Genomic DNA, 23,311 nt, shown 5'->3' on the forward strand with positions numbered 1-23,311 from the left:
GGAAACCGGGAAAGGGAATAACACTCGAAATGTATATAAGAAATACTCAAGTTAATAAAAAAAAAATGTAAAAAAAAAAAAAAGAATATGATGTCATTAGGTCATTTATGGGAATGACACAATGTAAGATTATAAGAACCTTTTGGGTTGAAGTAGAACAGGGTGAAAAGGCATAAAAAGAAGTGGCAATACCAAACAGGAAGAAATAGGGAACTCCCCCTATAAAGCACTTTAGAGGGGCCAGAGAAAAGTCTGTCATGATTCAGATGAAAACTCAGCAGGCTTTGTAAAGTGTTGGATGAGTGCAGAGAAAATGCTACCAGAGCTTGTTAGGATCAATGCCTGGGTTCTGACAGTGCTAACAAGCTAGGCTCAGTAAGAGACAAGCACTATAGAAAAGCAAAGGGGAAAAAAGATTTATTCAGCATGCCTACACTGAGAATAGGAATAAATAAAGCCCCCCACCCCACACACACCTGCTGTCAGCAGTTATATGGCCAGTGACATGAGACTCAAGTTCAAAAAGAAACAAAAATGTATGTTTGAACAAGCCATCCTGTACAAGACATCCTTCATGCCCATCATTATCTCTAGTCCCTCAAAAAAAATCAAAACAATGGAAACTTTTCTTTCAGGATTCATTTTTCCCTTCTGAAAGATGCTATTGATACCACGGCCAAAGAACTTTCCTTTTCCTGGCTTGGAGAAAAATCCAATTCCTTGGTATCCTTAGTTTACTTTTAACTACAAAGGTCCAACTTGTGTGTACATAAGCATCTTTGTTCCTACCAAGGTGGTTACAGCAAAGAATTGTGCTCATGCAAAAGTCATTATTATGCCTGGCAAATGGATAAAGATCCTGAACGGAGCCCTTTTAGACACGAAGGCCACGCATTTCAGAATAGAAATAATAGTTCTCTTTAGGATATTCCATGATTAAGATATTTCCAAGATCTTCTAGGAGAGGAGACTAGTATTGTGAAGTAAGATGAGCCCTTTGGAGTGAAGGAACATCTGAGTCAGAGGCTTAACATGGAATCATTGCCATGCAAATACTCTAGATGAACTGCCCAAGGTAAATGATAGAGGGAGTTTCATTCTTGTACCAATGTATAATCAGAGTCTTTGGATTTATCCGTTTTAGAAATATACAAGATTAATTATTTTTATTCTATTTTTATTAAATTATCATGTTTATTTACATTCCAAATGTTGCCTGCCTTCCTGGTCCCAGAGCCAGAAGCAGCTGGTTTCAGAGTTGAGAGTAAAATAAGAATATCAACTAGAAAAGGAGATAGTACAATGTGGCAGTTTGCCCTGGAGTTATCTGTATTTTGATGCTAATTCCACTGCCCCAAGGACAGCTGCCTAGTCACTACTCAGGACTCTGGAGACTTTACCAGAACCTTCTCCTCATTGAATTTGTAAAATGCAGGTGAAGGACAGGTACAGGATAGAAGAAGGCCCGTCATTGGAGGAGAAGGAAGGATAGGCAGGAGAGAAGTTTGAAGGAAGAGGAGACTAGAAGGGAGAGAAGAGACAGGAGGGAGAGGGTGAGAAGCCGTGGCAGGTGACGTTAAGGTTCTGCTCTGTGTATTTACAGATTGTTATTAATGTTCTTGAGGGATGGATGGTACTGGGCTTTGTATGTTTAAGTGGGCAATTATATCTTACAAATTGGGTCAAAGCTTATTGTGTTGTGTGTTCTTGTATGTGATGGTTTGAGTGTAGGAAAGTGTGTGGTGGTGGCAGGAGACACTGGGCTGCCTCGGAGTTGGTATGTGTTTTCGCCAAGTTATCCAGTAGATATCTTGGGGCACTGTGGTGAAGGACCTAGTGGGGATAAAAGACAGCCATACTTGTTTTATTTTTTATATTTTTACAAGAGTACAGTGTTTTCCATGTGAGTTAGGATGGGATATCTACAGGTGGAAAACATGAATAGAACAGGACACAGAGGAACCCAGTTAATCTATTGAATCACAGTTGCCTGCATCATGTTTAACATTGAAGGCATAGTTGTCAGCCTCCCACATCAGCCATTAAGGGTTTCAGAAGTGCTAGCTAGGCGAAGTATTGCTGGGAAAAGAAGAGCTAGTTTCAAAATACAGCTAAACAATGCAGAGAAGTAGGGATGCTGGGGGAGGCTGGAGCTGCTGTATTTCTCTAAGATTCATTTGCAAAGGGTTACCATTCAAAGGAGGCAGGAATGACCAAGTTCAATGACAACACTGATTATATCTCAAGAGAAAGATATAAAACTCGTTATTCTTTAAGGACATCAAATTTCTGTTGAAAACTGTTCGTGTGGAATGTTTTATGAGACTTCAATGAAATTTGCCTAGGATTAAATGTGCAAGTTATTCCTCATTTTCTCCTCAATAAGATTTATACTTCAAGCTTTCTTAACCTTGTAAACTGGAAAAAATGAATGACGCCATTCATTTTTTCTGTAGGAAAACACATACTTTAACTGTTTAATTCCTGGAATCCATTTAACCAGAAATCTTTATCAGCAATAGTAATGGATAGCATTGTCAACCTGGCATAGCCTAACTCACTGGGGAAGAGACCCCTAAGAAGAGCTTCTCTAGGTGGGTTTAACCTGTGCACATGTCTTTAGAGGACTGCCTTAATTGAGTTAACTGATATGGGAAGAGCATGCTCACTGCACTCAGCCCCTTACCTAGCCAGGGATGTCCTGAATTGAATAAAAAGTAAAAGGCATAAATAAATGCAAGCAAGCGAGAAATTGTACACATCTCTCTCTGCCCCTAAGTGTACATGTTATATGATTAGCTGTTTGAATTTCCTACCTTGACTTCTACACAATAATTGACTATAGCTTGGAATTGTTAGCTGGAATAAAACCCTTGTTACCTAAGCTGCTTTCTATGTGGTGTTTTATCACAGCAACAGAAATCTAACTTAGTCCTTGATAGCTTTGTTTCTTCCTGGTTTCCTACATTCATTAGTTCTAAAGGATATTTTACAGTTGTAGTCTTGAGATTCCAATATTCATTCTGATGAACAGGTCTCACCATTATTCATTAATACACGCCTGCAACTGTGCATTTTAAAGAAGTGATCCTCATTCCTAATCACTGTACTGATCATTCTTTGAGGCAGCTGTTGCAATTATGATCCATTTCTCAAATGTAGCTGTTCTTGAACAGTGTTAAACACCTAAATTATCCAATAGATGATTTATGAAATGTTAATAACAGCTCTTCTGTAATTACATATTCTGGCCTTAACTAGAAGGTATGCTTCAGGATACGGTGTCTGAATACACCATTTTTAATAAGTTCCCTTGACTGTGAAGAAGGAGTCTGGGCAGTGTGATGGTGGAGATGTTAAATTCCTGTTTGAAGAGAGATTTCAGGATCTGTAGCCATTTTAGTACAGCTAAGAAGATGGGAGGATTTGGTTGTCCATTTGGTTATTCACAAGATATCCTTATCACAGTTATCACAGCCTGTCATAATCTTCCATTATTCTCCCAATTGCATAGTAATCAAAATATATTCTATTCTTGTATAATTTTAATTTTGATGCTTTTACTTTTTTATCAAATTATTTTATTTATTTACATTCTAAATGTTCCCTCCTTTCCTGGTTCCCTGTCTCAGCGTTCTTCATCTCATTCCCCTTCTCCTTACCTCTGAGAGGGTACTGCCACACACATCCACCCTGACCTCACTACCTCCTCATCATCTTCCTTCCCTGGGGCATCAAGTCTCTACAGGATTAGGCACAGCCTATTCCACTGAAGCCAGACAAGGCATTCCTCTGCTACATATGTGCTGGGAGCCATAGAGCAGACCATATATTCTGTTTGGTTGGTGGCTCAGTCTCTGGGAGCTCCATGGGTCCAGATTAGTTGATCCTTTTGGTCTTTGTATGGAGCTACCATCCACATCAGCTTCTTCAGTCCTTCCCCTAACTCTAATTAGGGTCCCTGACCTCAGTCCAGTGGTTGGCTATAAGTATCTGAATCTGTCTATGTCAGGTACTGGTAGAGCTATTCAGAGGACAACCATGCTAGACTCCTATCTGCAAAAATAACATTGGATCAGTAATAGTGTCAGGCCTTGGTGCCTGCCCTTGGGATAGATCTCAAGTTGGACTTGTCACTGGACAACCTTTTCTTTACTATCTGCTCCCTTTTTGTTCCTGCATTTCTTTTAGACAGCAACAACTCTGAGTAAAAAGATTTGAAGGTATGTGGGTGACCCCATCCCTCCACTGGTACATTGCGTATCTACTAGAGGTAGTCTCTTCAGGTTCCTTCCATCTTCCCACTGTTGGACATTATGGCTAACGTCACTCCCATTGAATCCTGGGAGCATCTCACATCCCAGGTCTCTGGTACTTTCTAGAGGTCTTCCTGCCCCTTACCCTTCCACAGCTGCACATTTCCATTCATTCTCCCAGCCCTCTGGATTTAGGACATGCATGGCATATACTCACTGATAAGTGGATTTTAACCAAAAGGTACAGAATAAACATGGTACAACTCACCATATGAAGTTTAACACAAAGGAAGATCTAAGTGAGGATGCTTCAATCCCACTTAGAAAGGGGAAGAAAATAATCATGGGAGGCAAAGGGAGGAGGAACTTGGGTGAGAGAGGGAAGAGGGAAAGGAAAAGGAGGGTCATGATCATGTGTAGGGGAGACAGGAGAAAATTGCAATGCTTTGAACCAACTTATTCTTCTAATTGAAGGGTTTTTTTTCTTGCTGGCTTGAAAACTCCTACTTATTCATCAAAACCCAGCATAGCTTTTGTGTCCTATGGGATGTCTTTCTGAATAAACTCACAATACTGCTTTAAGCAGAAATTAAACTGGTCTTCTGTAAATCCCCAGTTTCACATACCTTGGTTTATCATGTTGATTTAGAGATATGCCTTTAGAGGCTTTTCTTCCTCACTAATGACTTGTTCATGAGATTAATGGTTCAGTGCTCCTTTCAATTTTTTTTGCTTATTTTATCTTGAATTGTAGGATGTAGTAAACATGTTAAGGAATTAAGCCTATTAGAAAAATCCTAAATGGCTATTACATTTTGATTTATTTATCTAGTCATGGATTTATATTTTATCCCTATGGATTTAGAATTTTCCTAAGCACTGGATATATGTGTCCTATTCTTCTGTGCTTTGTAAATGAAGCTACATATGCCTTAAATGTCTGTGTGTATTTGAATATGCATGAGCATACACTGTGCAAGTACATATACCTCTACATGTGTATATGCAGAGGCCTAAGGTTGACATTGGAAATCTGTATTGATCACTCTGTGCCTTATATATTGAGATAGTGTCTCTCAGTTGGACACTGATCTGACCTGTACAGCTAGTCTGCTTTGCCAGCTTTCACCACGGATCCCCACTTTATTCCTCATGGATACTGAGATTATAGGTCATCACCTGTTTTTCTATGAGTTCTAGCATTTCAGTTCCTAACCTCCAGCCTATACAGTAAATACTCTAAGCCATCACCAATGCTCCTCACTTTTATAGTAGGGTATCAAACACTAAACATTGATTTTCTGTGTTATTCATTAGTCAGTTTCCTGCCAAATAACAGATAAAGTGATTATATATGGAGTTAAATACTTAGCATTTACAGAAATATCCAGATGAGAACATTGCGTTGTTAGAAAATTTGATGCATGGCATAGATATCTAAAATGACAACAAGAAGATAAAGATACTTTGGTATCAAAAGAAAAGACATCATTTCATAATGTGACTGTGATTGGTTCATACATAGTTTAATGATTGATGAAAATTTGGCAACATCTCATAGACTCACAATGAAAAGCTTTCAACCAGTCTTTTCATATATCAACTACCATCCATTCTTGTCCATTTGATATAGTACATACACATTTGGTGCTTGATTTGGGCTATATGCTGGGTAGATGACCAATAAGCAAAACAGATAAAGTTTGAGGGTATGAAGCCTAAAATTCCATTCATTGTTTTATTATTTAAGTAATTCGGAACAAATTATTTAACTTGCTTTCCCTGGGATTGTTAATCTGTGAAATGGAGGCATCTCAAACTTTTATGTTATAAGAATGATGGGCCTGGATTAGCAGCACCCGAATGCTTCTCAGCATCCATCTTCTAATTCGTCCAAAGGAGGCCCAGTTTCACCCTCTCCTGACTGTTGCTGCAGATGCTCCAGAGACACTGTAAGGCATGAGCTAGGACTCCTCAGTCCCACTTGGGAGGGAGATAAAAGCAACAACAAGGGGGGAGGGAGGGAAGAAGGGAGGGACAGGGGAGAGAAAGGGAATGCAGGAGGGGTAGAGGGAAACATGATCTGGTATGGGGTGTGTGTGAGAACTGAAGCTGTAAAGGCCAGCAGAAAGATTGGAAACAGTCAACTTCGGAAGGAAGGAGGTTGGGAGGACTCTCTAGAATGTACCAGAGACTTGGGAAGAAAGAGGCCCTCAGGATTCATAGGGAGGCGGGGCTAGATGAAATGTCTTACAGTGGGGAGAAGGAACTTATTGAACCCACCACCAGCAGAAAGACAGGGCATCAATTGAGGGATAGAGTTGCTATCCCACAGTCAAAGCTCTGACCAATAAGTCTTCCTGTCTGAAAGAAATGCAGGGATGGGAATAGAGAAAAACCTGAGGAAAAGAAGGTCCAGAGACAGTCCCAAAGTAGAATCCAGTTCAAGGGGAGGCCCCAAGACATGACACAATTACTGAGGCTATGAGCCATTCACAAAAAAGAGACTGCCCTTCAAAAGACTCAACAAGCAGCTGAAAGAGTCAGATGCAGATATGTACATCCAAGCAATGAACAAAAGCTGCTGACCCCTCTGGTTAAATTAGGGAAAAGCTGGAGGAAGCTGAGGAGGAGGGCAATCCTGTAAAAGGACCAGCAATTTCAATTAATTAATATGGTCCCCCAAGATCTCTCAGACACTGGATCACCAACCAGGCAGCATACCCCAACTGAGATGAGACCTCCATCACATATACAGCAGAAGATTCCCAGGTTCAGTCAGAGAAGATGCACATAACCCTTAAGAGATTGGAAGCCCCAGGAAGTTTAAAGGTGGGATGGGTGGGGATCCTTGTGGAGACACTGGGGGTGGGGTAGAGAGAAGGTATGGGATGTGGAATTGTCACGGAGGGCAGGGGTTTCAACAGAAGGAAATAAAATCTGGAGTGTAAAAATAAATTTAAAAATAAATAAATAAAAGAAATAGAGCAACATCTATAAGAAACAATGTGACTATAGGTTGTTGTTCAGAAAGTCTTGTTTTAGTAGCATATAATATGTGAAATTTTACAGAAAAGATATGTACCAGGCCAACATTATAATTCACTTTAAATTACAGTAACTGTTATAGATAGCAGGCTCGCTAAAGGTTGGCACATAGCCTATACCCAGGCCCCAGATTTAATAGCAGGAATGGTTATGCTCAGCCACTTCACCTTCCCATTACTGTCACCTACTGATTTAGTTACTGGTTGTGCCCTAAGATAGGCTCTTGATGTCATCTCCTTTCTTGGCGCAGATCCGTAGGGAAATTTTCATTATGCCTGAGGACTTCCAGAAATCTTATGCCCTCTATCTCCTCAATGTGAAGAGAAAATATCGTTACCCTCTTCCTTCCTGCATTTTCCTTTTTTTGATTTTCTCTCTTCCTCACTCCCTCCCTCTCTTTGTTCCTTTTGTCATAACCCTATCAACTACAGCTACATACATTTTATGCAGTGCTTTTTAAAAATGTTTTTCCATCTCTATTAAATTGGGTATTTCTTATTTACATTTCAAATGTTATTCCATTTCCTGATTTCCAGGCCAACATCCCCCTAACCCCTCCCGCTCCCCTCCTATAGGGGTGTTCCCCTCCTCATCCTCCCCCCATTACCACCCTCCCACCAAGAATCCGGTTCACTGGGGGTCCAGCCTTGGCAGGACCAAGGCCTTCCCTTCCACTGGTGCTCTTACTAGGCTATTCATTGCTACCTATGAGGCTGGAGCCCAGGGTCAGTCCATGTATAGTCTTTGGGTAGTGGCTTAGTCCCTGGAAGCTCTGGTTGGTTGGCATTGTTGTTCATATGGGGTCTCAAGCCCCTTCAGCTCTTTCAGTCCTTTCTCTGATTCCTTCAACGGGGGTCCCGTTCTCAGTTCAGTGGCTGGCATTCACCTATGTGTTTGCCTTATTCTGGCTGTGTCTGTCAGGAGAGATCTACATCGAGTTCCTGTCAGCCTGCACTTCTTTGCTTCATCCATCTTATCTACTTTGTTGGCTGTATATGTATGGGCCACATGTGCGGCAGGCTCTGAGTGGGTGTTCCTTCAGGCTCTGTTCTAAACTTTGCCTCCCTATCCCCTCCTAAGAGTACTCTTGTTCCCCTTTTAAAGAAGGAATGAAGCATTCTCATTTTGGTCATCCTTCCTGAGTTTCATGTGTCCTTTGCATCTAGGGTGATTCAAACATTTGAGCTAATATCCACTTATCAATGAGTGCATACCATGTGTGCTTTTCTGTGATTGGATTACATCACTCAGGTTGATATTTTCCAGTTTTATCCATTTGCTTATGAATTTCATAAAGTCATTGTTTTTGATAGCTGAGTAGTATTCCATTGTGTAGATGTTTCACATTTTCTGTATCTATTCCTCTGTTGAAGGGCATCTGGGTTCTTTCCAGCTTCTGGCTACTGTAAATAAGGCTGCTATGAACATAGAGGAGCATGTGTCTTTGTATATGTTGGAGCATCTTTTGGGTATATGCCCAAGAGAGGTATAGCTGGATCCTCAGGTAGTTCAATGTCCAATTTTCTGAGGAACCTCCAGACTGATTTCCAGAAAGGTTGGACCAGTCTGCAATCCCACCAACAATGGAGGAGTGTTCCTCTTTCTCCACATCCTCGCCAGCATCTGCTGTCCCCTGAGTTTTTGATCTTAGCCATTCTCACTGGTGTGAGGTGAAATCTCAGGGTTGTTTTGATTTGCATTTCCCTGATGACTAAAGATGTTGAGCATTGCTTTAGGTCCTTCTCAGCCATTCGGCATTCCTCAGCTGTGAATTCTTTGTTTAGCTCTGGACCCCAATTTTTAATAGGGTGGTCTCCCTGAAATCTAACTTCTTGAGTTCTTTGTATATTTTGGATATAAGCTCTCTATCAGTTGTAGGATTGGTAAAGATCTTTTCCCAATCTGTCGGTTGCCTTTCTGTCCTAACAACATTGTCCTTTGCCTTACAGAAGATTTGTAGTTTTATGAGATCCCATTTGTCGATTCTTGATCTTAGAGCATAAGCCATTGGTATTTTCTTCAGGAAATTTTCTCTAGTGCCCATGTGTTCGAGATGCTTCCCCACTTTTTCTTCTATTAGTTTGAGTGTATCTGGTTTGATGTGGAAGTCCTTGATCCACTTGGACTTAAGCTTTGTACAAGGTGATAAGAATGGATCAATCTGCATTCTTCTACATGCTGACCTCCAGTTGAACCAGCACCATTTGCTGAAATTACTCTTTTTTTTCATTGGATGGTTTTGGCCCCTTTGTCAAAAAATCAAGTGACCATAGGTGTGTGGGTTCATTTCTGGGTCTTCAATTCTATTCCACTGGTCTATCTGCCTGTCTCTGTACCAATACCATACAGTTTTTATCACTATTCCTCTGTAATAACGCTTGAGTTCAGGGATAGTGATTCCCATGAAAGTCCTTTTATTTTTGTGGATAGTTTTAGCTATCATGGGTTTTTTTGTTATTCCAGATGAATTTGCAAATTGTTCTGTCTAACTCTATGAAGAATTAGATTGGAATTTTCATAGGGATTGCATTGAATCTGTAGATCGCTTTTGGTAAAATCGCCATATTTACTATATTAATCCTGCCAATCCATGAGCATGGGAGATCTTTCCATCTTGTGAGATCTTCTTCAATTTCTTTCTTCAGAGACTTGAAGTTCTTATTATACAGATCTTTCACTTGCATGGTATTCACCGAGGTATTTTATATTATTTGGGACTATTATGAAGGGTGTCTTTTCCCTAATTTCTTTCTCAGCTTGTTTCTCTTTTGTGTAGGGGAAGGCTACTGTTTTATTTGAGTTAACTTTATACCCAGCCATTTGCTGAGGGTGTTTATCAGGTTTAGTATTTCTCTGGTGGAACTTTTGGGATCACTTAAATATACTATCATATCATCTACAAATAGTGATATTTTGACTTCTTCCTTTCCAGTCTGTGTTCCTTTGATCTCCTTTTGTTCTCTGATTGCTTTAGCTAGGACTTCGAGAACTATATTGAGTAAGTAGGGAGAGAGTGGACAGCCCTGTCTAGCCTCTGATTTTAGTGGTATTGCTTCAAGTTTCTCTCCATTTAGTTTAATGTTAGTTACTGGTTTGCTGTTTATGGCTTTTACTATGTTTAAGTATGGGCCTTGAATTCCTGTTCTTTCCAGGGCTTTTATCATGAAGGAGTGTTGAATTTTGTCAAATGCTTTCTCAGCATCTAATGAAATGATCATGTGGTTTTTATCTTTCAATTTGTTGATATAGTGGATTACGTTGATGGTTTTCCATACATTAAACCATCCCTGCACACTTGGGATGAAGCCTACTTGATCATGATGTATGATTGTTTTGATGTGTTCTTGGATTCGGTTTGTAAGAATTTTATTGAGTATTTTTGCATTGATATTCATAAGGGAAATTGTTCTGAAGTTCTCTTTCTTTGTTGGGTCTTTGTCTGGTTTAGGTATAAGAGTAATTGTGGCTTCATAGAAGGAATTTGGTAGCGCTCTGTCTGTTTCAATTTTGTGGAATAGTTTGGATAGTATTGGTATGAGGTCTTCTATGAAGGATATGCAGTGCTTTTAAATGGTCATCAATGACTACCTTTCTATTAAAATATGATTAGCATACATTTTTAAAGAAATACTATATTCTGTTGAACTTGATAGGGAAATCTATGCAAGAATGAGGTCATAGACTTTATTTCTCCAGGCTCCTCTTTAGTTTTAAGACAGGGTCTCACTAAGTTGCCCCAAATTACATTCTTTCTGTAGTCCACTTGACCCTGAGATTACTATCTTCCTGCTTTGGCCTTCTGTAACTCTAGATCTGGCAAAATTGTCTTCCTTCATTCTCTCTCCTTTCTTCTTCCAGTCATTTCTTTTCCTCATCATGTATTTTCAAGTCTTCTTTGATACTTCCCCCTTCTTTCCGTCTGCCTCTTCTTTTTCCTCTGACTCCTTCCCCTCATCCTATGAAACCTGTTGCCAAAATCTTCTTGGCATTTTCTGCAGTTGAACATTTTCTTTTTACCAGTTTTATCTTGTTACACTTTAAGAAATCGTCCCTACTATCTATATTCACATCCTCTCAATATTTGTAGATTGTTATCATGTCCCCTGGAGATTCCTTAGCCTAGGAATAGGTATTTATCACTTTAAATCTTGTCTCATAAATCAAGTCTCTCGTTTTTCTTATCACTCTTCAAGTACTTTTCAATTTGTCCCTGTCTTTCTGAGAGTGCCTTGAAAAAAAAATCACTGGAATTTAAGCTGAAAGCTTGTAGGTTGCATCTGACTTCTTTCCCTCTCTTTCTGAACAAACATTTCATAACAAATAGGTCTACTATGGTGCTTTGTCTTGTCAATTCATTGTAGATTCATGCAGAGAAAATTCGTGCAGAGCAAAGCACTAAAGAAGTTCTTTAAATTGGATAAAGTAATGAATCTCTTTCCAAGATCGGAGAGCTATATTTGAGCCTTCAACACATCTGGGCAATTCCCCTCATATATAATGTGTACTTAATAATTATTCCTCCTGAACAGGGTACAGGCTAGAGTGTGGTGACAAAACACAAATGACACCTTATAGTACGTGTCTCCTTGTTTTTTCCTCCCTAGATGCCTCACTAAAATAATGTAATAGATATAAAAAAAAAACCCTCAACTCAACTCATTGATCTTAGAATAATAACAAATATCACAGTCACACGAGCAAGCCCCTTCTCTATAATCTCTACATTTTGCCATTTTTCAATGCACCTGGGCACTAACTCCTTAGTCTATCAGTACCAGATTAGGCTAGTTTCTCAGTAAGCAAATGATAACCTAGTCCCTACATATGCTTAGCCCCAAACAAGCCATCAATAGTTCTTTAGTAAGCTGACTACTGAGTAGGTTATCTTCTGTACAGGTGAGCTCCCAAGTGAGCTGTTTTTTAGCCACTGTCATCTTCTCATCAGACTATATTTTCAGCATCCTATCTCCTAAGCAAGTGTCAACGAGGGTGCTGTGGGTACCTGGAAGAGAATGGGGGACAAGAGACGCGAAGAAGGACGCCAAGACAAGAGTCAGATCAAGGCGACTTTATTTTTTCCCAAGGCTGAATTTATACCATAACAGGGGTAACAGAGGGAGGGGCGAAGTGTGAAATATTAAGGCAGGCCAAGGACACAGTATTTGTGTGGTCAGCTGATGTCAACAGGATGTTGGTTTTTCAGAAAGGTCACAGGTTTATCATATCTATTAGTCAGCAGGATGTTGGTTTTTCAGAAAGGTTACAGGTCATCACATTGGGCATCTTGATGTCAGATGTATTTCTCAGCAAGGTCAGAACTTTATCATATCATTATTCACCCTGACCACCAGATTTGTATTAGTCTTCTGCAGCCGGCTGGGGATTTTCCATGAACCCAGTCATACTTAACTCTAATCATAATAATAACATCAATAATGGAGGGCTTCAAGGGCATCGCTCCCAAAAAGCAAATATCTACTCAGTACTCTACCTCCTGAGGCAAGCTATCAGCTCTTTAGGGTAATTTAAATATGCTAGCCACCTACAGAGCAGCCTCATGCCTGAGCAGTTAGCGCCTAACCACACTAGCTGTGTAGCGTTCTGGGTGCTGGAGTCAGTTCCTGAGCAGCTAGCTGCTGGGTAGGCTCACTCCTGAGAAGACAAACTCCTTCCTCTCAGCTCAGATCGTACCGTCTGCATATTATGTGTCTGGAATTATCACTGTTTGGTCATACAGAGTTGTTCTGAGTTTTGTTAACTAGCTTTCATGATGGAAAAACAAAAAGAAAAACAGGCTTATCAGATCAGATTGTAATTTTTGCATTTATAATGTATTTTCAGCTTCATGTACAATCTGTCTCAGTAATCAATTATGAAGTTTCATTAAGGTTATCTTTAGAAACTGTGAGGAAGAGGGCATCAGATCCCGTTGCAGATGGTTGTGAGCCACCATATAGTTGCTGGAGTTTGAACCCAGGACCTCTGGTAGAACAGTTGTTGCTCTTAACCACTGAGCCATCTCTCCAGTCCAAACCAAGATTTTCAATGATGAGCTACAGCAAGAAATACTTTTTCAGTCGTGGCTATCAACGTGCCCAAAATACAGATAAATATAACTGTAAAAGATTTTCACAAAATAATATCATTTTAATTTGTAAAACATCACACATTAGTATTTTACTCAATAGCATTCTATTATGGGCTGTGCTAATCAACAGGACTGCCCACAAGCTAATGATATTATTTTGCTATTCACTAATATGATTAAGCTGGTTTTGAAAGACTACTACTTCAAAGTAATATTATTTTTAATGGTCTTGAGCTGACTACTGTTGAAATCTTTTTAAGGTCTACAGTATGTTTGTATTTGTGTATGTCATTTTTAGGTAGGTAGATATGAGCACAAGCATAGGGTGACTCACCTTGCCAGGGAGCTGGTGTGCATTGATGTTTAACAAGCTACTAGGCAACTCAAAGATCAGAGAAACTGAAAAATAATGGGATACTTTTCTAAGAGACATCTAGGAGACAGTAACTTTCAAATATCCAGGAAGGTAACATCCTAGGAAACTTTCTAAGTAAAAAATGAGGAATTCTGTCATTGAGAGAAGAGCACTAGGGCCTAGCTAGTCATTTAGATATAAGGGGGAAAGTAGTTACATGATTTGGAGCATAAATTCACAGTATAGTTGTAGACATGACAGGGGTCATGTCACGCCATGCTCTATCATGTGTCTGTGGACTGGTCTTCCTTAAATCTGTTCTGACAACTAGTACATTTTGTCCATGTTTCTGGGATTAGAAACATATGATCAGAACTGTCAGCAACAAGCAGCTAAAATGACCACAGTTTGAGAGCAGACAGATTTTGCTTTCCTTTAGATTCACCTTTGACATTTGTTTCCTTCATTGCCTGTAACAAGAACAAGGTTGAAGTACCAAAAGAGAGCTCGCACTTGAACACATTTTGCATATCACTCTCCCCTGCATTGTGTCAGACATGCATTCCTCGACTCTCCCCGTTATGCCATCTGCTTGAGTTGTAAGTCATTCTCCCTACATGTCCGCCAGTACTACCAATTTAGTGAACTTCAGAGTATCGTTCTATCTTCTTGCCATACAGAAGCACACTTGGCTTTATATTCTGCTTATTTATGGGTTACCTATAACTCTATTCTAAGCACTTTTAGGTGGAATGACTCTTCATCTGTCTCATACAAAAAAACCATAAACTCGAGAGGATTTTTACTAGCCATGTAAAAATCTAAAAATTAAACTTGTGGAGAGAAAAAGACACTTTTCCCTATGCTTCAGCTCTAACAAATGACTCTCAAGTTTATGAATAAACTTCACTTCATAAGAACGAGTATCAAGGAATATAATATATCAGCATGGCTCTAGAAAGGAAAGGAAAATAGGTACTATTTCATTTTCTCTCTCATTACTAGATGCTCTTAGAATGACAAAGCCCTAGCACAGACAATTCCTAAATCACAAATTTATATCAAAATAAGGGAAGTTGTCGTAAAATATATAGGAAATGATGTTTCTATATTCCAAACCTTCAATATCAGGAAATGGCAGTTCTAAGACTCCATTTACCAAGTAGAATTACAGGGATCCTATCTACCCTAGGGGCAAGAAATAGCTCTTATAGATTGGCTTGTCTCACTAGGATGCTAATTGTCCCAGGTAATGAACACTAAGATACCATGTAAGTAAGATGCAGTGACAATACAGAAAACTTACTCTCACCATGAACTTCACCCTGCCTCTTTGCCCAAATGCCTTAAAGAAACAAATGAGAATGATATGGTCTCTGTATCACTTCATTTGTCCCCTTCCTTCTGTCTCATTTTCTTGAAGTAGTTTATAAAAACAGAAATAAGAGACATACTATGAGAAAAATCTATAATTCCTGTTATTTTGCAAGGTTAGAGTTTATTTCAATGCACACAACAGTGAGATCATTGAAGAACATCAGATATATTCCAGGGTCTCTCTTTCAAATAGGTAGAGATAATATGTAGATAATACCTTGAACAGCCACATCAAGTACCAGGGATCCATTTATATTTCTTGTAGACCAGGTAGAAGAGGAAATGTGCTTTGTCAAGCTCAGAAAGCTACCAAGCTACTTGGGATATTCAAAGTGTGGTAATCATCCACCATTTTCAGAGGTGCTTGCCAAACAGGACATGGCTCTGAAAGTTCCATTTGGTGTTGCTCTCACTGGACCAGAGATTTGGAAAGTTGACCCTGAGGGCATTGTGGCATGTGGCAGGCCTGGAATGAGAGTTTGTAAGGGTAGTGAAAGGGAGCTCCTAAAACTCAGGTTCTAACAGAGTGAATGGTGGTTGCAATAGCACTAAGATATGACTTCCAAGTATGGCATCAGTTTGTGAAGGCCTTTTTTGGTGCTCATGAACTGATTGTAAAAACACACTTTACCTTCTGTTTTACATAGCCATATCTTTCCACTTTTATGTATGATAAACTTATGACATTTGCCAGCTTGTTCAAATTCTTTAATTACAAAAATAAATACAATTCTGATTAATATCAGCACATATTTGTTTATTTGATTTTTCAGCACTTTATCTCATTTTTCCTCAATGAGGAGATAGAAATATTAAAAAGTGATTTGTACATACTAAATAGCAAACATATATTAACAGTATTATATTAATTATTCAGGGTGATTCCTGTCTCAATATAAACATGTTGATTAAACATATGTTAAACTCATCAGGCATTTTGAAACTATATAAAGATTTAAGCTTTGAATTGAAAGTTTGATCAAATCCAAAATATGGTTAAACCAGTTTTAAAAAGTCAATAATCCAGAGAGGTTGGTAACATTGTTCTCCTGCCAATATCAAGCACATCCACTTTACAATAATTCTAAACTACTTTCCCCGCATCTCTTAAGTATCCCCCCTCATAAATTGTGAAGGCCAGAGAAGCTCATAAGAGCAAATTGATGTCACCTATGACAATATCACATCAAGGTTCGGGAGGAAGGAGGTTCTTTAGGAAATGAGATAGGAAACAATGATCCAGTACCTGCAAGAACTCACTGGTGGAAGCCTGGTTTGATCATTTATAGGGAAAGCAGGACACAGTGACAAATACCTACAAATCCAGAACCAATGAGCTTGAGGTAGGTAGATCAGGTGGCCTATACTTATTGGATTCCATATGGGAACTCTGTATAACACAAAACAAAGTAAATAATTACAATGATGATGATAGTGAAATTGAATATAAAAATTTAGGAGGATTAATCTATCAGTGAGCATTGGCTAAATTATCATTGGCAGATAATGTATCTGCATGTTAAACACAATAAACACTCAGTAGAAATTAAAAGAAAAAGTATAATTATGTAGATTAACACATGCTTTAGAATAGTCAATACTGGCTCTAATTACAATAAACTTTCAGGTGGCTTTTCTATTGATCATCCTTCTGAACTTGCTGACAAACTGACTCATAACATCCTCGCTTTATACATGTTAGTGTTATTAAGGTTAAAGTGCCCTGGAGAAATGGCCTTATCTGTCTTACACAAAAGTGCTGAAAAAAAGTTTTCACACCAGGATGCATTTATAGTGTTTTGGGACAACATAATACTTCATGTAAAAGTTTCAATGTTTGATTTGGGGATCAAGATATGGTAGTTCATGTTTAAATTTTCCTTAATCCCTTGATCAAATGTTATTCATTTTCTCCAAGTTTTCTTGTTTCTATAAGTTACCTATAAATACAAATATTTTCTAACCAAATAATATGCTCAGCCACATATAAAAATTAAGAAATATATAAAATGTGATTTCAGCTTCCATGGACTCATGGTATTAGAGAAAGGATATTATGACAAACAGTTCATTTATCTTGAAGGGACACTAGTTAAGAACATCACACAGTAAAAGAAGGCCATACTGGTTGTGAGAATGGCTTGTGAAACAGTACAAATAAACATAAATATTTGAGCTAATGTTTAAATGATAGGTAATACTCAGAAGATAAGGTTAGAAACCATTCAGAAGGCCAGGAGGGCTTTTCTGTGATTCTCTGTGATTTTTAAATTTTTATACCAAAGTGAGTTAGATATGATTGAAAACTGGAATGATGGAAGGACATGTTCAGATAACTCTGACAAATGGATCCTGTGAGTCAGGCCCAAGACTAAGAAGAAACTTTCACAGAACCTTATAGCCAGGCCCTGAGAAAATGCTTGAGATCAAACATAGTGCAGGATTCTAGGTACACTTTGAGATCAACATAACCATAATGAATACTTCAGTCAAATTTAACACAAGTTAAAATGTTATTTACATATTACGTATTTTGTGTGGCCTGAATATATTGGCTATTTACCAATGCAATGATAACTGAAACATGGCTACTTTCTGTAATTTATAAGTATTATAACTGAGACTAGGAGGTGGTATTTATAAAAAGCTACTGAACCACTAAAACATCCAAGTAGGATTTAAATTATGGAGGGAGTGGTACTCATTAGACACGCTATGACTACAGTAACAACAAAGCTAGACCGCAGTGACTATCACCTCAAGAGATGAGGAAAGATGTTAAAATAGGTGGATCCCAGAAATACTGGAATCCAAAACAAAATGTTCTTTACGTTTTATCAGAAGGTTATTTCCATTTTGTATGACCAATGAACAAAGCCAGCTGACCAATGAGTGCACCAGTACCAGGGTGGTCTACTTGAGCTGCTGGTACCTTTAGTGCACCAATCTCTTCTCTATGTCTTGACGAGTTGTTGGCAGCCTGCATCGTGGGAGTTGACAACTTTCTGTTATTGTTTCTTGTGAATTCCAGGAGCCAAATGTTCATTAGCTACAAAGCTGCCTTCTAGTTCTCCTCCCTGGTGATTTGTTTGGCTTTGTTGTATAAAGAACAATAAAAAAAAGAATCTCTTTATATTCCACAACCATAGAAAACATGGCTTGTCACTTGGCAGTTGCAGCAGAAGCATATGTTGCTAACCAGAATGCTAGTATCTATGGTGTAAAAACTGTATAATCTCCATCCCTTTAATGTGAGCAGTGGTAGTGACTTCGTTGGAGTATCATTACCATAACTGTGAACAACACATGACAGAAGAAATTCCACAGATGTAGCTCAAGTGCCTAATTAATTAACTTTGATTTACCCAAAATGGACAGTACCACAGGTGACTGCTGTAACCTAATGAGGAAGCCCTGAACTATCACCAGAGAGTGGTAAAGTCTGGGAGAGATTTTTGCCACTAGAGAGTATATGGCACAAGAGACACACTCCTTGTGTCAGTATGTTCTATAATGTTTCTGAAGTGATTGTATATTTAATGTTGTATTCCTTAAGAAAATGTCTCTGATATGTAGAAATAATAAAGTATAATGGCTTATATGTATATGTAAAAATGCTAAAAAGAAAACCACTGCTTGTATGCTAACTTTAAAAAATAAGTAAAAATTAATTAGATATAGAAACAATGTGACAGTACCATAACTTACAGTGTCACTCTTGATTTACAAACCAGTGGATCATGCCTGAATTGGTTTGATGACTTTCAAAAGGGTTTTCATATGTGCCTGGCTTTAGGTAAAATAGAGTTTGTATAGCAAGCCATGAGATTCACCCACTTTTACACTTCCAGTCTGTTTTCTTTTCATTGATTACATTTTCTTTCAGTGTGGCCTTACTAATGCCATATCTCATGTATTGTTCTCAAATAAAACACATATTTGACTATTATTCAAATTTAATTTGGGCTTGATATAATGTTTCATGGTTGTTACAGAAAATATTCCTGTTGAAAATTGAGTTTATTAACAAGTGATTAAGTTAGAGTTGTTAGTAATTAAAGTACAAGACATATGCAATATGAAGAATTGTCATGAGGTTGGTTATATATTACTTTTCATAATTTGTATTCCTTAGCTACCATAAAAGAATAAACAATTTAACACCATATTACTAGGAGGAAATATAGCATGTCAGCTGTAATGTGGAGTAATTGCTTAGAAGGGACAATATTTGAAATGAAGTCTGACAAAATATATATCTGCAACTCGGAGTGGCATTAAGCAGAGCTAAACTCTGCAGAAATTGTCCCGAGGTTGAACAGTCCCATAAATAATCTTGTTTCAATTATTTGAGTCTGACATGAATTCATGATGAATGAATTATGTATCAGATAACTTTTGTTAGTTTTATTGTATTGATTTAGATAAAGATTAGCCCTCGTGGGATAATGGGGACAGGGTCACTGTGGCTGCTGGTTTGTGTTTTATTCATTCTAAAAAGAGAAATGTCTACTCTGTCGAAATCAGCATCAGGCTTCCAAACATTTGCATTCCTTGATTGTGATTTAGTCACTGTCCATGCTGAATGAACTAATATTAAGGTGTCTGTACACGACTACTGCCCATCATTGACAAATTACACTCTAAGATACAGTTTGAATGCACTAGAGACAGACCCAAGCTGGGAGACAGAGTATGGAGGTGAGCAGAATGCTATGGGTTATAGGCTCTACTTCACAGAAGTTTGTGTCTGAGGCTCATTAACAACACAAATCTGTCATAACTACAAGGATCAAAATGCCTTTGGGTATAAGAAAGAAATTTGCATCAGTTTATAAACAAGTCTTAAAAATCTTTTCTCTGTGGGCAGAGCTCAAGGACACAAGAAAACCTAAAGAAGAAACTAACCTGGGCCCACAGGGGCTCCCAGAGACTAAACCACCAACCAGAGAGCATGCATTGTACAGACTAGGCCTCCTACACATATGTAAAAGATGGGCAGCTTGGTCCTCATGTGGGACTTCTAATACCAAGAACGGGGCTGTCTCTGATTCTGTTGCCTGCCTTTCGATCCCTTTCCACTTACTAGGTGGCCTTGTCTAGCCCAAATAGAAGAGGTTGCATCCTAGTACAACTTGATATGCCAAGGTGGGTTGATAACCATGAGGTGTCTCCCCTTCTCTGAGGAGAAAGAGATGGAGGCATAAGGGAAGGGAAGTGAGAAGGAGGGACTATGAAAAGAGGGAGGGGAAACTCAGATCGAGATATCAAGTAAATAAATTAGTGAAAAAGAATCTTTCCACACTGACAAAAAACTAAAGTTCTAACAGAACTTGGTAAAACTAATGTGAGGTCCCATCCTCATTTGTTCTTAACCATGCTGTGTTTTCAAAATGTATGATCCTGCTAGGTTTTGATGAGTCCTGAGTGAAGATCTCCCCAGAGCCTGTGTTCTTTATATAGTTGATGATATTTCAGAATTTAAGGCACTGCTTTACATTGTGTGGCCTATAGAGATCCTGTGCTAAGACGTGATAAAATGGAGAATCACAGACTCTAAGTAAGACCTACCAACTCGGATCCTTGGGAACAGTCTGGAGATTCACATTTAGAGAGATCACTATGGAATTCTAACAGTGTCAATTCACTATGGTTTTATTACTATGGTTTGCACTGTTCCCATCTGCCTTCATTGCAATAAGGGTGCGTTAAATGACAATCTCTGTGTGTCTCTGTCACTCTAGTTGTTCTTCACAGCAAGGCAGCCTGTTAAAATGTGGGCACAATGTGACCTAGTCATGCAAAGTGGACTGTGAGGACTTAATCTCTGTGTTGTGTGTTTTACATGTCCGTATATGTGTGAATGTAGGCACACATGTTCTATGCTCTTTGTATGGAGGTCATAAAATATCCTCTGGTGTCAGTCCTTGTCTTTCACCTTGGTTGAGACACGATCTCTCTGTTGTTTTTTGTTCTTTGAGCCAGAATAGCTGATTCATCGTCTTCCAGGGTTTCTCCTGTCTCTGCTTCCACCTCGAAATAGGAGTACTGGGATTACAAATGTGCAGTTTCCTGTGCGTTCTTCAATCACTTTGCCCATTAAATCATCTTGCCAGTAGCAACGAATGTTTCTCTGTATGTGACATTGCAAATTTTTCTCCTATGACTTTGTTGGAGAGAATGGTAAGTCTTATGAGCTTGCACAAACAAGATGTTTTCTTCAGAGTTCCAGCTCTACTACTGATCTCTCTCTCTCTCTCTCTCTCTCTCTCTCTCTCTCACTCTCTCTCTCTCTTTCTCTCTCTCTCCCTCCTCCCTCTCTTTCTTTCTTTTTCTCTTATCTGCACAGGAGTTGGAAATAGCGCTAGTGTTCAGCTCATTGAATTGTATAGTTTAATTGCAATATATGATATAAGGCAATTAGAATAGCCATCAGGGTATAAAAAGATTCAACAAACAGTAAAAAACAAAAAGTATAACCATTGTTCATTGAGCATGTACAATGTGACAGTTTCTGTTCTGAGTGCCTTGCATCACTCCAAAGTAGCAGTGAGGCCTCTGGAACACTAGCATCCTCTCCATCCTCTTGTTAGGTCCATTATTGTGGACCACCATCTCTTTAAAATATTGAAACCCATGTTTCCTTTAATGTATTTTTTTAGTTAGTTTTGTAGGAGCAAATACATTTTATACTTTTGTGGTAGAAAACCTTAGCCCTGCATCTTGTAGATTATGTATGTACCCCCTGGTGCTATGTTTGTCAGAATGGGTCATTGCCTGATAAGTGGGTGACATAACTTCCAGAGATCACCTAGACAAGGAGTCTGGATTGCATTAGCTTTTTCAGGCTGTGACTGAATTCTGTAGCAAGACTAATTTTCTTCTCCACTGCTCATGTAATATAAATTAACCTTGCCATAAGCCCACCCACTCAACTAGTAAAACCTTCACATTTTTCTGTACATCTGGGTTTGAGTCTAGTCTGCCCTTTTCCACTGTCATGAACTCCTACATGGGCTCACCTTTTCTGGTGGTACTTTCTAGCCTCCCTTAAAGGCTGTTAACCCCTGCTGCTTCAGACTGCAAGTACTAAATAACACAACATAAACTTATGATCTCTGGAGCCAGATTTAGGAAAATCCTCGGGTGGATTCCTCCTCTAACCCAACAGATTCTTGGTTCTTCACTTTACAGTTACAAGAAGGGAGTGACACTTAATACTTGCTCACAGGGCTTGTATGAATTTCAGTGTGAGTATCTCCACCTTAGCTCACTATCCTGCGAGATTACTCTACATATATTATTTAGATTCTCAATTTCATTTTAATGGATAGCAAACAATGTAAATACTGTGGATAGGATTTTTATTACCCACATCATCATATATAGTACCCAGACCACACATTTAACAAACGAGTAAGCAATGTCTAATCATGAACATATTGAGAGAAGCTTAGTTTTTGTTCAGTCCAAGTAACTAAGACTCTGAAACAAGAATATAGAGAAACCTTATTGCTTCTATGTTGTGTTTGTTAGTGCCATACCCACCTTGAGAAGGAAAAAACAAACAAAAAAACCCCAAAACCTGAATCTCTTCTTTTCTTTCTTTCATTTATTTATTTCTACTTATTTGTTTGTAAAGCTCCTCTCCCTCCTCTACTCCCAGTTCCTGTCTCTTACTCTTCTTCCTTCATAACTCCTCCCTTTTTCTTCAGAGATGAGGAAGCCTCCACTGTATACCAACCTGCTATGGCATGTTAATTTGCAGGAGGACTAGGCACATCTTCTCTTATTGACGCTAACCAATGCAGCTCAGTTGGAGAAAGGGGTCTAAAGGCAGGCACCAGAGTCATAGAAATCTCTTGCTCTAGTTTTTAGAGAACTCACATGAAGCCCAAGCTACAATATCTGTCAGATATGTGTAGGAGGCTTAGGTCAGTCGCAGGTATGGTCTTTGCTTGGTGGTTCAGTCTTTGAGAGTCTCTATGGGCCCAATTTAATTAATACTATAGGTTTTCTTGTGGTATCCTTAACTTCTCTGAGCCTTCAATCCCTTCTACCCGACTTTCACAAGATTTCAGAGCTCTGCCTGTGAGTCTCTGCATGTGTTTCCATTAGCTACTCAGAGGACAGTTATGCCAGGCTTCTGTCTGCAAGCTTAATAGAATAACATTGATAGTGTCAGGG

At 38.8% G+C, this 23,311-nt stretch overlaps 1 protein-coding gene across 5 annotated transcripts in view; it reads left to right on the forward strand.

Moving 5' to 3' along the window:
- The window catches only part of Kcnip4 (potassium voltage-gated channel interacting protein 4), a 1,150,698-nt gene that overhangs the window by 591,646 nt on the left and 535,741 nt on the right, over positions 1-23,311 (forward strand). The window contains exon 1 of one of the 5 annotated variants that reach the window (XM_017599087.3): positions 1-23,311. This exon is cut by the window's right edge and continues 6,537 nt beyond it. The gene's annotated coding sequence lies outside the window, so the exon portion shown is untranslated. 5 annotated transcript variants of the gene reach the window in all.

This window comes from Rattus norvegicus, chromosome 14 (genome assembly GCF_036323735.1).
Source record: "Rattus norvegicus strain BN/NHsdMcwi chromosome 14, GRCr8, whole genome shotgun sequence".
Lineage (NCBI taxonomy): Eukaryota > Metazoa > Chordata > Mammalia > Rodentia > Muridae > Rattus > Rattus norvegicus.